The sequence below is a fragment of the Oenanthe melanoleuca genome, unplaced genomic scaffold (assembly GCF_029582105.1).
Source record: "Oenanthe melanoleuca isolate GR-GAL-2019-014 unplaced genomic scaffold, OMel1.0 S001, whole genome shotgun sequence".
Taxonomy (NCBI): Eukaryota; Metazoa; Chordata; class Aves; order Passeriformes; family Muscicapidae; genus Oenanthe; species Oenanthe melanoleuca.
The window spans coordinates 3,927,393-3,936,946 of NW_026612650.1; positions in this window are offsets into that span (position 1 = coordinate 3,927,393).

Sequence of the window (9,554 nt, forward strand, 5' to 3'; positions counted from 1 at the left end):
TCAGGGAAACCCTTAAATCATGGGGCAGAGTTATCCAGGCTTTGCGGGCTGCCCAGCAGGAGCAGGAAACCTGGAAAGCCGCGCGAACTTGTTTATTAGCCACGCCGCAGTTGGGGATCGGGGCGGCTACTCAAACCGTGGACCCAGCCGACCGCGCAAATGCGCGGTCCCTGGAGCCCCCTACTCACCCTCCCAGTTCGGACTCACCGCCACCGGAGACGGGGGCACGCGCGCGGGCATTGTGGCAGGGGCTAACGGAGGAGGCACAGAGTGCTGCTATAATATCAGAGCTCGCAGCAGCAGATCAAAGATCTCCACCGCCATATGAGTTTAAAAATGGCGCCGAGCCTCATGGCGGGGGGAGGGGCGCTGATGTGGGGGGCAGGCATGCAGAGGGCTCGCTGAACAGCGCAAGCGCAGACGAGCAGGGAGGAAGGACAGCCCCTGAGGCGGAGCGTGAGACCAATCACAGAGCTCATTTTAAATCAGGTCCTTATAGGGCAAAAACCTCCCCCAGCAGGAGGTGGGGGGAGCACAGGGGGTGGGGACTGCCCGGACCCCGGGGGAAGGGGCAGGGGCGGAGCCCGAGAAAAAGGCTGAGCAGCTCAGAAACGTTCAGTCAGTCGACTTCCGGCTCTGACTCTGACCGGAGCTGGGACAGCCGGTCGGAGGGGTGGTCGGAAGAGGAACCTGACATCGGCTACAGCTTTCATAAGAAGGGAGCCGCAAAATATAACACCACTAGCTATAACCCTCCGGCATGGGTTAGGGGGACACCAGACACAAATTGAACCCCCCTTACAGACTGGCGTAAGATAAAAATAGCATGCGCAGAGTGGGCTCCGTCTGCCAAGTTGGTATTCCCGGTCAGAGTGGGCGGTGCTGGCGGAAACCAGAGAACGTATTCCCCGGTATACCCGAAGGATGTGCAGGCTATCGTGAAAGCGGTTGCTGACAAAGGAATCAATTCTGCCATGGTTTCCACACTTATTGATAGCATTTTTGGAGGCGATGATATGCTCCCCTTTGATATTAAACAGACTTGCAGATTAATCTTTGATGGGGCAGGGATGATCGTTTTTAAACAAGAATGGGAGGACAATTGTGCAAAGCAGCTAGCCCTAGTAACTGGGGAGAACCATCCTCTGCATGGCTCCAGCATACAGAGGCTGATGGGCAGAGACCCAGCTATGATTACCCCACAAGCACAGGCAGAAGGCCTGCGAGCCCATGAGGTCATGACTACCACCCGTGCTGCCCGAGAAGCCATCCGTACTGCCTCTAAAGCAATAGCCAGACCATCGCCATGGTCCACTATAAAGCAGAGCGAGAGTGAAAGCTTCACTCAGTTTGTGGATCGTCTCCAGGCAGCATTAGACTGCTCAGTATTGCCCTCAGAAGCAAAGGGACCTGTGCTAGCAGACTGCCTGCGCCAGCAGTGTAATTCAGCCACCAGAGACATTCTAAGATCACTGCCACCTGGCTCTAATATCGCAACCATGATCAGACATGTAGCAAAGGAAGAACACCTAGCTCCCATCCAAGAAGCTGTTTGTAATGCAGTAACCAGCGTGATGGCATGCTTCAAGTGTGGCCAGGCAGGTCATGTGGCAGTAAACTGTCCCCAGTCAGGACACTCACAGGCAGCTGCTTCACCACGCCAGGGGAAAATCAGAGGACCATGCTGGGCTTGTGGATAGAAGGGGCATTTTGCTAAGGAATGCAGATCCAAGCCTCAGGGAAACAGGAAGGGGAGGGGGCAGCCGGGCCGCACCCAGCCCTCTCCCTCCTGGAACACCAAGCGGCCCACCTACAGCAACCCTCAATGGGGCACGGGGCTTCCACACCCATTACCCCCTCAAGAAATGACCAATTTTGTCGCCCAACAAACAGCTCAGCCAAACCCGCCTGCACCTTAGGAGTACCAAGAACAGCACCCTGGGGACGAGGCCCCTGGTGGCCTTGGCCATGAAAGCATACGAGCGAGACCCATGGGTGGTCTTTCCAGTGAAGGTGGGTAGGCACCCGCTGATCGTGTGGGCAGAGTGTTGTCTCCACAACAGCTCTGACGGCACGGCCATCTGCCTCCCCTTTTGGGTGAACACAGGATCAGACGTCACCGTCATCCCAGACATACACTGGCCTCTACCATGGAAGCTAGAAGAAGCCCCCATGGTGAGTGGAGTTGGTGGGCAATCCCGAGCCCGCAAAAGCACCCAGCCAATAGCAATAACACTCTGCACCGCGAGAGGACCAGGAAGGACTATCACCCTCACAGTATACGTCGTGTCGGATTGCCCACCCTTGTTGGGGAGAGATGCCTTAGCCCTGCTGGACGTCAGGATGACAAATTTATTCTAAGGGCCACTGTCGTGTACCCGTCACTGCCCATCAAACTAACTTGGAAATCAATCGATCCGGTGTATATCGAACAGTGGCCCTTATCCAAGCCTCGAATGACTGCTCTCCTTGAGCTAGTTGGCCGTGAACTGCACAAGAATCATATAGAACCCTCCACGAGCCCATGGAACACCCCGATCTTCGTAATACCTAAACGGTCTGGTGAAGGATTTCGTCTCCTGCATGACCTGCGGGAAGTGAACAAGAAAATCCAGCCAATGGGCCCGGTACAAACCTTGCTGCCCATGAACTCGATGATATCGAGAGGACAACCCTGTGCAGTGCTCGACATCAAAGACTGCTTCTTTTCTATTCCCCTGCACGAGGATGACAAGGAACGGTTCGCTTTTTCCATCGTCTTTCCAAACAGCCAGCGGCCTAACCTACGCTTTCATTGGAAAATGCTGCCCCAAGGAATGATCAACTCCCCTACTATCTGCCAGATCACCGTAGACCGAGCGCTGGCACCAGTCCGGCAGAGCAACTCGACAGTGACCATCATGCAGTACATGGATGACATCCTGATCGCCGCACCATCAGCAAGCTAAGTGGACCAGCTGATATCAACCATCTCCAAGACCTTAAAGACAAATGGCTTCGAAATAGCGAGCGCAAAAATAAAAAAGGGACCGTGCGTAACCTTCCTAGGGGTGGGAATCACAAGCTCCTACGTAACCTCTCCTCAGATAAAAATCTGCTGAGATATCAAGACGCTCCATGATGTGCAGCAACTGGTAGGGTCCTTACAGTGGCTCCGCAACATCGTCCTAATTCCTCCCGAGGTCATGGACCCCCTGAACGACCTCTTGAAAGGAAAAAACCCGTGGGAGGAGAAAACCCTGACACCAGAAGCGATAAGCTCGCTCAACTTTATCGAACACCAAGTACCAGCAAGCACACTCACCAGATGGGACTCCAGTACGCTGGTCGATCTGTATGTCCACTTTACAAAAAAGGGGGGAGTGGGAGCCTTAGCCCAAGGACCCCCCAACAAAGCCCAACCAATACTGTGGGTGGTCTTGGGGAAGCCATCGCTTGCCTTTTCCCCGGGAGTCGAATGTCTCGGCAGCCTCATCATGAAGGGCAGAAAGCTCGCCCTAAGACACCTGGGCATCGAACCTGCTAAGATTTACTTGCCCTTCCGCAAACAACTCTCTGCGCAGTCAACAACAGTATCCGAATACCTAGCTGTGGCCCTTGCAGGCTTCGGAGGAGAGATTCGCTACGCGGCAAAACCCCCTTGGACTCAGCTGCTCGCAGTCATCGACATCGACCTCCCACCAAAGATAATTGACCGACCACTGGTAGGACCAACCGTCTTTACGGACGCATCATTGCTGACCTCCACCACAGCAGCAGTATGGCAGTCAGGAGAACAATGGCAATGTGTCAAGACCACTGACCCCACGCTTTCAGTCCAACAACTCGAAGCAGCTGCCGTAGTGCTAGCGTGTGGACTGTTCCCAGAAGAACACCTCAACATTGTGACTGACTCCATATTTGTGGCCAAGCTCTGCCTAGCCATGTCCGGACCAGGTGTATCGGTGTCCCCGGTGGCAATGATGCTAGAAGAAGCACTCTATTCACGGAAAGGCACCATATCAGTCATCCACGTCAACAGCCACAACCCGACCAAAAGGTTCTACCAGTTTGGCAATGACAAGGCTGACGCAGCCGCAAAAGGCGTATGGACGCTGAAAGAAGCTCGTCAGTTGCATGAATTCCTTCACATTGGAGCAAAAGCACTTGCAAAGAAGTGCGGGATTTCTACTGCAGACGCAAAGCACGTCGTTGCCACGTGCCCTCACTGTCAGAAATCACCGCTGTGGTCCAGCGGCGTCAACCCCAGAGGCCTCAAAGCCTCGGAAATATGGCAAACAGACTTTACCCAATGCCAGCTATTAAAACCCCGAGTGTGGCTTGCAGTTACCGTGGATACATACAGCGGTATGATCGTGGCCACACAGCATTCCAAGACAGATTCCAAAGCCACAATCCAACATTGGCTGACAGCCATGGCATGGCTTGGAGTCCCACAACAGGTCAAGATAGACAATGGCACAAATTTCACCTCGAAGACAGTCCAAGCATTCGTCTCGAAATGGAACATCGCCTTGGTACATGGCATCCCGTACAACAGCACCGGACAAGCCATCGTCGAAAGGGCAAATCAGACTCTAAAAACTAAACTGGAAGTACTAGCAAAGGCAGAAGGCTTCACCAATGCCATTCCCTCAAGCGACCAAGCGCGGTTACTAGGAACTGCGCTGCTAGCGTTAAATCAATTCCCTAGGGGGGATGAGACAAACAGTCCAGCCCAGAGACACTGGGCCACTCGAGCACTAGAGGAAGGCCCACGGATTGTGGTCAGAAACGAACTAGGGGAGTGGGAACAAGGTTGGAGGCTAGTACTTACGGGGCGTGGGTACGCGGCAGTTAAAAAAGATGGGGACATTAAATGGTGTCCACTCAAATCTATCAAACCAGACCTTCAGAGTGGAGATAATGAGAATTGTGAGACTTTGCAGGACTGGATCATCGGACACCCCCGCAACCCGTACACCCCACTACCAGGAAAGAGAGAGGGACCACCGAGCAACCCGGCATCACCTGAGAAGCTCACACCGTCAAAGTCAAAGCAGCAACGGTATTTCTGTGTTATCCTGTTCCTAGGGTTAGTGGGCGGAGGACAGGCAGACACAAAGCATTACCCTCACCAGCCATTCAGGTGGGTTCTACGCCATCTCTCAGGTGAGAGGGTCATCAAAGAAATGGTTACAGCTGACACTCCAGTTTTTCATTTCAGACTAAAAGACATTTTTCCCTCACATACGGGGTCCCCCAAATTTCAGGAGACAACACTCTTTCAGACTTACTGGTGCCCTGCTTCCAACCCAGGAAAAAGTTACTGTAATTACCCGGGGTATGGATATTGTGGATATTGGGGATGTGAAACAATTGTAACAGGCAATAGGTAGAAACCACAACAGCCTGATAAGTTCTTGCAAGTTAAGTTTGCTCCCCACGGCTGTCTCGAACCAAAATTTGATATGGATGGGTATATAATCTCGCCCCAAGGCAGAAAGCAGCACACCTGCACAGACTACGTAATGACAATCCTGCAACCAACCCATGATGGTTGGACCACGGGCAAAGTGTGGACAGTGTTTGTTCACGTTTCTCGCCGCATCTGGGCAAACATACAAATTATCAGACTCCCACCTTCAATATCACAATCAGTCGGACCCAATCCGATTCTTGCACTGAGTGGACTCGGAAAGGAGATCACAGCTAACCACAGCTCCAATCACAAAACACAAATGCAAAAATTTACCTCCTCCCTATCCAATCTCTTAACCACACCAACCCTCTCCAATCCATTTCTCAGTGTGTTAAATGCAACCTTTATATTGTTAAATCAGTCCAACCCAAACCTCACAGAATCATGCTGGTTATGCTATGATGCACAGCCCCCTTTCTACGAAGGTGTTGCCCTCGATCTCCCACTCATCTTTTCCAAGTCAGACAGTCCACGCCAATGCAGATGGGACAGCCCCCGGGGAAGCATTACCCTAAGCCAAATCACGGGCCAAGGCAAATGTTTTGGCAATGCAACCCTGGCAATGCAGGTGGGCAAAGTCTGCCGGGAAATCGTCAGACTAAAAGGGGGGAAGTTCCAGTGGGTGATCCCAGCTGCATCGGGGATGTGGGTCTGTCAACAATCCGAGGTGAGCCCGTGTGTGCTCCTTGACAAATTCAATCATTCTACCAACTTCTGTGTCCAAGTTTTAATTGTCCCCAGAGTTCTGTATCGCCAGGAAGAAGAAATGTACTGCCTGCTTGAGGAACCCGACCGGCTCCACAAGCGAGAAGTGTTAACAGGCATCACCATCGCAATGCTCCTGGGCTTAGGAGCTACCGGTGCTGCCACAGGCGTCTCAGCCCTCGCAACACAACATCAAGGCCTGGCCCAACTGCAGATGACAGTGGACGAGGACTTGCAGAGGATTGAGAAATCCATTTCTTCCCTGGAAAAATCCCTTTCCTCACTCTCAGAAGTCGTCCTCCAAAACAGGCGAGGACTGGACCTTCTGCTCATGCAGCAAGGAGGCCTGTGTGCCGCCTTGAAAGAGGAATGCTGCTTCTATGCAGACCACACCGGAGTCGTTAGAGACTCCATGGCCGAGCTGAGGGAATGACTGAACCTCAGAAGAATGGACAGAGAAGCTAAACAGGGCTGGTTTGAATCGTGGTTCAACCAGTCCCCATGGCTCACCACCCTAATTTCTACCCTAATCGGCCCGGTCACTATAATCCTACTAACACTAATTTTCGGGCCTTGCATATTTAACAAATTAGTGATATTGTCAAAAAGCGTTTAGAAACAGTTAACATTATGCTCGTCGAATGTCGACAACTGCTTTAAAGTGTGCCTGTTACTAACACATTTACAATTTTATACTAACTTTACTAACCCACGAAAATTTTGTGATATCTACACTTTATAATTTCATATAAATTTTACTAATCATGAGAGAGGGGGGAACTGTGGAGAATTAGGGAAAAGCGTGCGGAAGATATCGGGATGTACGGTTAAGATAGGGACCCCCCTCTCCCCTCAGAGATCCACTGCTCCGGATCTGAGCTCACAGCCGGACGTGAGCTAGGGGAAATGACCACTACTATCTAGGCTATAAAGACCCTTGCAACCCCTCAATAAACGCCATTTGCTGTCCACCACATTGGTGTCCTGGAGCTAATGGACCGAGTGACCCTGGGATAGGGCCACCGTGCTGGACCTGGATCAGGTCACCAGGCAACATAATAGCCAGCAGCTCAGAAGGTTGAGGCAACCTTCATTTTAGTGTAGCTCCCTTGGTTAGTGTTTCCCTCCCTGAGTTGACGCACCTGTGCTGCCAGGACAGAAGTGGGTATCCCATCCCATCTTCTTATGTCTTCCCCATGATCATGCAGAAAAAAATGCAGGTCAGCTTCTGGGGTGTACCCTCTCTCTCTAGCTGGGGGAAGTTAAGCTCTGACTTTGGGGCCTGTGACTTGCACAGATGCCATATAGGAACTGTTCTTCCTCAGCTCCTCCCTCACCTCCTTCATCTCATCTTGGAGGCTCTTAATTATAGCAGAGACATGAGCCTGCATCGGGCCTTGATCATACTCTTGTAGTTCTTAAGCTTGTTGGGGACAGAACCCATTGTCTCTCAGTTGTTATCAGCATTAATCATTATAATGAAGGTGGTGTTATGTGATGGCCCTAGGTTTGACAGATTCCTCAACATCTGCCCTGTGCACCTGATCTTGTTGGGGTCATTGTCCCTCCCAAAGAGTACCTCTAATATCACTGCTTCTCTCAGCTGCTGGATCCCTTCTTCAAGGGTCTTGCAGTGCATTCTATGGTGGTGCTCCTGCACTCTGTGTGGACAAACCTCTCTCTTACACTCATGAAAAGCCACTCCCAGAGGGAAAGGGGGCCTCCCACACCTGAGTCCTGGGTTAAAGGTCCCAAATTCCTTGCCTCAGTACCATCCAGTTGCACACCTGTACCCTAAAGTTCCAGACCCAAAGTAACCAGGTTTTATAAGTCTCATGCCTCCGTCACACAATGTCTTTTTCAGATTATGGAGACTTTCATACCGCAGGGACTCATTGATGACCTTGACCTCTGTGGGTTGTGAGGACCCTCCTTTCTTATCCTTATTAACTAGGTGCTCTGATTTCATCTTAGACTTCTTTGTTTCCACAGGGCGACTGCTCCTGGCTTTGACTGCCCTTGTGGTTATGCTGGAATCTGGACAGTGGTAACGTCTGTGGGTTCCATTGCTGAACCATCCAACTCTCCCTCTTTGAGGCAGGGGGAGATTTTCTCACCAGCTGGGGAAAGGTACTCCTTCTGCATGTGGCCTATATCACATATCTCCTTCACTAGAAACCCTATCCAATCCAGGTGTTTCATTTCTGATGTGGGCTGTGGGGCAGGATCAGGCTATGTGGCAAGGTCTGGGTCTGTGGCAGCATCTCTATTTTCTGGGGTAGGTATCAGGGTGGTTATTCAAGCCAATATCCCCTTATCTCTGAATGTGAAATAGAACAGGCGTATCACCAACAGCAGCCACTGTATGATATCATTAGCATTTAGAGAGGATTTGAACCCTTCAAAAACTGGTGGGGTGGACCTATAAAAGTAGGTAATGGTTTGGGAGAAAATTGCCCCTCCTGTCACTTCCTTAGAGTAAATACCATTATTAAAGTAACCCCAAAAACATGCAGTTAGAGTGTGATAGCTCTGAATCCATGTACCCATCTTCCAGAGAGAGTTAAAAATCCATTAATCCCTCACCTTATCATTCCACAAAATGAACTGGATAACAGCTACAGTAGCCTTAGTTATAGGACCCATGTTTAGATAAGGGGCTGCAAATGGGAGAGATATAGCTGTGACCATGTGGAACCCAAACCAGGGTAAGCTAGACCACATGGTGCCACCTAACACAAAAGCTTAGGTCACTCAAGAAGCGTAATTCTTTTTCATCCTTTCCTCACAATGCCCTCAGGTGCCACCGTTGGGCACCAAAATCTCTCCCGGTTTGAAAAAAGGACAGGTATGTGCTAGGGAAAGCAGGGCCATCCCATGAAATGGAGAAAGTAAATCCCTCCCTCTGAATTAGTATAATTTTGAAATTAAGCAGCTCTCAGGCAAAGATATGTGGATAGGAATAATGGTTCTTTACTATATGTGTAATGAGGCAAACAAATCAACCACTATGGAATTAACAACAAAAAGTGCAGTAACCCAGTTCCAGTCCTTCTCAGCCTCAGGCACTTTTCCCCTTTGGTGCAGTTACTGTCACAGTGTGCAGTGAGCTTGGGCAGATTCCCGGTGGACAGGGCAGATACGACGATCCTGCACAGCTGCAGGGGTGCTGGGGGTGGATGGTGGCCGTGTCCCATATGGGAAGGGGATGGAGGAGAGGCGGGATGCTCGGAAAACAGTAAGCTGAAGCGGGAGGGCATCCAAGCAGGGGTGCAGGGTCCAAAACAGAGAGGTAGCTCCTGGCTTTGGGATGGGGAGTGGGGGGTAGCAATGACCGTTTTCCTCCGAAGCAAAAAATGAGTGAGAGCCAACAACTGCCCCCCACCCT